Raw genomic sequence first — 5,419 nt, forward strand, 5'->3', positions numbered from 1 at the left:
AAAAAAAAATAAATAAATAAAAGAAAACTGGATCACATGATCATAGCGAAAAAAGTCGCCACTGGCAATAATTCTCTTGCAATCTCTGAAAGGCTAATCTCTTCTTTTCTTAGGAAAATGTGTCTGCAGTCCATAATAATTACAATTGCTGTGGAGGAGTTGGTATATATACATAATATATCTTAATTCTTGTTTTCTTTATTTCCTTGTTTCTTTGTTTCTTTCTTTTTAAATAAATTTATTGTGAAACAAATAGCAATGAGTTTCAAAACCAATTACTAGCACTGTTTCAATAATTAATACATTGCACATTGTTGTCTTAGTGATTATTCATTATATAAGAGACAGATATGGTATCCTGTCCATAAACACTATTGGAATAAACGTCTCTATTCATTGGATTAAGAGAATGCAGCTGAATATCTATCCTAACTAGTTTGAATATACAGATACAAAATGGTCATTCAATTGTATCCCCCCTTCCCTGTTCAGTTTTGTCAGAGAAGGGTATTCCATTGTCATTTAAATGTTGTAGGTGTGTGAATTGAGCAAAATATTCTTATGTGGTCCAGTAGTCCATAATAGTAGTGGCTTTTCCATAGGACTGGCAATGTCAGAAGTTGTTGACTTCAGCATTTTACAGCTCAGCATATTAATATGGCTTTACTTTTTATATTTTGTTTTTATACTTTTCTCCTGGATGGTTAAGACCAAGATAAAGCAATGCCTATATAACTAAAAATGTAACATTTGTATCTGATAAGGTTAGTGAAGTCCCCTCAGGATTTATCCTGAATCCCTGTACTGCAGTTTGTAGATCCTTTGTCAATGTCAGCCATGTGCATGAGCCACGGCCATTGCTTGACCAATTTTCTCACTGTGAAAGCCTGAGAGAATGTTTTCTCTCCATGTGACTCTCCTTAGGCACACTTTATATCACTGATCACTTTCCTCTGTGGCCCTATTAACTCTTTGATCAGTAAATTTGGGACACAACTGAGTTACATGATGTTACAGCACAGGTTCTCCTATGTCCTGAGTCTTCACTGAGGTTGAAAGGGTAGGGCCAAAATTTCAGCTGTTCTTGCAGCCCTTCTTTTTTTCTAACTTTTGGACTGCAAACTTAGGTTGTTAACCCTCCAGAAGGGAAGCTTATTGTTATTAGCCTACAACATATGCATTTGAGCTCAACCTCACTATCTGTCTGCATATCAAGCATCTTAGGCATAACGTGAAATAGGTATTTTCCATCAAGTATTGATATGTTAAACTTTAAGTCCCCAAAGAATATGAAGAAGAAAAAATTTTAAAAAAAGTATTTAAAGAGTAAGATTAAAACATACATATTTTTACACAGAAATTTAGAAATCTAACCATATACAGCGTTGTAGAGGGACAGTCCTGTAACATTTTTTTCTTCTCTCTTGTTATCATTTATTACTCTTTTTTTAAAACAAACATTTACTTGAGAGCCAGTATAGCAGTAATTGGTATGTTATGACAAACAGTACATAATTAGAAGACCAGAATGACAGGCATTCCAAGCATGAACCTACCATTACACATTGTTATCTTCAGTGCAGTTGTTTAGTTCACAAGTATCAGCATCTATAGTTAGTCATGGTGAGAATCCTACCAATTAACTGCTAGTTTCAAAAACATGTTGCAGAATCTCAGGATCATTGCCTTAACCATATTGTGCATATAAATGTATGGCTTTGCCCCTATCATGTTTCCTAGCCCTCTCTTTGTCTAATCCTCAAGTTCTCACTTTCCTTTTAGTTGTGTTATACTTTTCTATCTGTATTTTTTCTTTTGAGTTCTTATCTTAGGGAGACTATATGATATTTACACATGTTGGTCTGGTTAATTTCACTTAAGATAATATCTTCAAGTGGCATCTACTAAGGAAATCAGTGTGGAGACTCCTTAAAAAAAACTATGACTGGGAATGCCATTCAAACACCCTAGTGGAAATGTTCCCAGAGGAACTGAAAATGTCATATCATAGTAATATATGTGTATCTATGTTTATATCAGTGCAATTTGTGATGGTCAAATCTTGGAAACAACTAAGATGCCTGTCACCTGAGGAATGGATGAAAAAATTTTTTTCATATGGTACTTTTATACAATGAGTATTACTCAGGTATAAAGAATGATAAACTCTTTTTTATCCCATACCCATTGCTTCTCTCCTTGCTCCTTATTTATTTATTTATTTATTTATTTGAAGCAGGGTCTTGCTATGCAATTCAGACTTATAGTGATCCTCCTTTCTCAGCCTTCCCAGAGCTGGGTTACAGGTATGCAAGAGCATACCCTGACTCAGTGCCCATCTGGGTGCAGGGCAGGCACAGCATGTGGTGCCAGGGATTACACACAGGTCCTTGCACTTGTTAGGTAGGGGCTTAGACCACCAAGCTATCTCTCTGGATTTTCTCATTGACAAAAGCTCTATTTTCTTATTTTTTCCTTTCAATTCTTTTTTTCTACCCCCCTTGGCCCTATCTCTTGTTCCCACATCCACTGAAAAAAAATTGAGTAATTTTTACTCCTCAGGGATTGACAGTATAGTTTTAATACTCAGTCTATGATGTAGGGCTTCATTCAATTTTTTTTTTTGGTATTTTAGTAGAGGGTCTTTTACAGGGTCTCACTACACAAATCAGACTCATAGCGATCCTTTCTGCTTTTCAGTCTCCAAAGTGCTGGGGGCAAGGCTGGCATGCCGGAGACCAAACCCTGATTACTACATCTGCCTGAGCAGGTGCTTTAATCCCCCGAGCTATCTGATCGGCCCTTCCATTCAATATTTAAGGGGTAGGGACTAGAAACAAATATTATTTTGCTCAGTAGAGGCACTGCCTTTCAGAGGAATTAAAAGCCTTTCTTCAGAAAAGAATAGTTTGTTCTAGAAGCCTGACCCTGAGCCTTTAATCGTGCTCTGGCTTCTTGCCGCACTGTACGGCCATTCATTTAGCACACGCTCCATGACCTGTGCGCCACTGCTGCTGCAGAGCTGTTAGAGCTTAGATCTAACCCTTCCTTGAAACATCTCACGAATCCAGAATTTGAAATGCATGTGCTCACAGGAAAGCTATGCACACTAGTGGCTTAGTACATTGATGTGTTTAGAGCTGGATGTATGACTCAGGGAGTAGGGACTGGTCGGATGGGGGTTATTGGGTGCATACCTGGAAATACAGGTGCTTGTCCATAGCTCTTCTCTTCTTTCTCTCTGATTTTGCACTGCCACTGGCTCTGCTCTGCCATGCCCTTCTACCATGCCATTGCCACCCTTAGCTGTGGATTGAATCCTTTGAAAACCATGATTGCAAATCAACCTTTCCCTTTTAAATTGTCAGTGTTGGACACTTTCCCTAATGACAACAATGTATCTAGTGTTGCCAAAGACAATGCTCTGCTATTTGCAATTTCAGTCATCAAAAGTATTAAGTAAATAAACCTCTTTTCTTTATGACATTTGTGTCTATAAGGTTTGTTTTTAGTACAAAAGACTAACAAACTGATCCATATGAGAATAAGAACACAGAATTTATGACTGGTTGACTCCCGAGATCTGTCCTTCTGTTCTCATCTTTGCCTTAGAAAAATCCAATCCATTGAGTTTGTGCTATAGAGTGATAGAAGTATTTTCAAAAACTCAATTAGCTGATCTTTTTGGAGATGATCATTAAACATTTCATGAGCTAATACTGGCAGCCCTGTGTCATGCATGTGTACTCTGTTCAGATTGCTACAATAAAATACTATTTCATGAATAACACACAAACAGTAGACTCCTGTTTCTCCCTTCTGGAGGCTGTACTGTTCAAGATCAGTATTCTTGCAGCTCTTTGTTATAGAAGGAGCCTTCTTGCACGGTTACCATGTGAAGGAGCACCCAGCTACACATGCCCTTTTGTAAGGTCATGTATTCTTTGCAAAGATATACTACTCTGATGCCCTAATCCTCTTGCAAGAGCTCTGCTTCCTAATACTGACAGCTTGGGTGTAAAATATCAGCATGCATTTTGTGGGGACACAAACACTCAGGCCCTAGAGACCTGTATGAAGACTGAAGTACCCCACAGCAAGATAAGAAAGAATTTAACCTTGTCAGGACTATTGAACCAACTTTAAATGTGTATTGCTTTTCTGAATAATATCACTTAGGTAAATCATTATAAAATTTCTATCAAATAGAGACAGAAAAAACGAAGGCCATGGAGTCTCGTTTCTTAAATTATGACACATAAATTTCACTTACTGGAAACAACTAAGTATTTTTTTCACCACCAGATGAAAAAAACTTGTCACATCAGAAAGAGAGATGGTTTAACATTAGCTAAAATACTTACTTCAGCTGTCATCTAAGGGCAATTTTCTAGAATTGATCAGTTAGAGGTTTCAAAGTAAACATGAAGAGTAGAAAACACTACTTTGCAACTGAAAACCAAATTTAGCTCTCTTTCTCATCATGATCTTTTCATATCTTACATTATCAATGTGTCCCTTCACCTGTTCATACAGTGTTGTTCACAAATTCTGGTACATTGAAAGCTGAGCATACAATGATTTTTTTTTCAATCTCAATGCACAATTCTTAGCAAAATATTGGGCCTGTTATGCTATAGAAAACATCTAATATCTAACTCTAGCTTCAATCTTATAGACTACATTTCTTAAATCCTTATTCTTCTTGCATGTTTTCTTATTTATCTCAACTTTTAATTTATAGTAGATTCTTGCTCATTATTTCCAAGACTATTACTGCATCTATCTCCGCTTGCGTGTGTCTCAACATATTCCTCCATATAAAATTATATTCAAACACATTCAAAATATTCAAGATATAATTTTACTAGGAATTGAACAAGACAAATTAGGCATAGTATTGCACACAACTAATCCCTGATTTTGGGCAAGCTTTGGCAGGAATTTTGAGGCCACCCTGAGTAAGTAAACAAGTGACTATATTAAAATAAAAATAAAAATATAATTGGCAGTAGCTATTATTTTGCGCTCCTGGTATTGCATCTCTAGTATATCATGAAGGAGGAAAGAGAAAGAGAAGAGGGAGATGGAAAGGGAAAGGAAGAGAGAGAGAGAGAGAGAGAGAGAGAGAGAGAGAGAGAGAGAGAGAGAGAGACATGGAGTAAGATTGAGTGAGACAATAGGAAAAATAAAAAGACTATATGTATATAACATGTCTACTTATATTTCTTATTCTATATTTACTAATACAGACATTTCAGGTTTAGCTTTTGTCTGTCATGCAGATGTTTCATACACAGAATGTTTAGTTGTATAAACTTATCTTAATTTACTCTTAGAATTGATTTTCCTCTCATGTATGAGCCTATTTTTCTCAAAAAAGTTCACTACAGACAAGTTTTTATTTATTTATTTTTAC

Source organism: Octodon degus, unplaced genomic scaffold (assembly GCF_000260255.1).
Source record: "Octodon degus isolate 3935 unplaced genomic scaffold, OctDeg1.0 scaffold00143, whole genome shotgun sequence".
NCBI lineage: Eukaryota > Metazoa > Chordata > Mammalia > Rodentia > Octodontidae > Octodon > Octodon degus.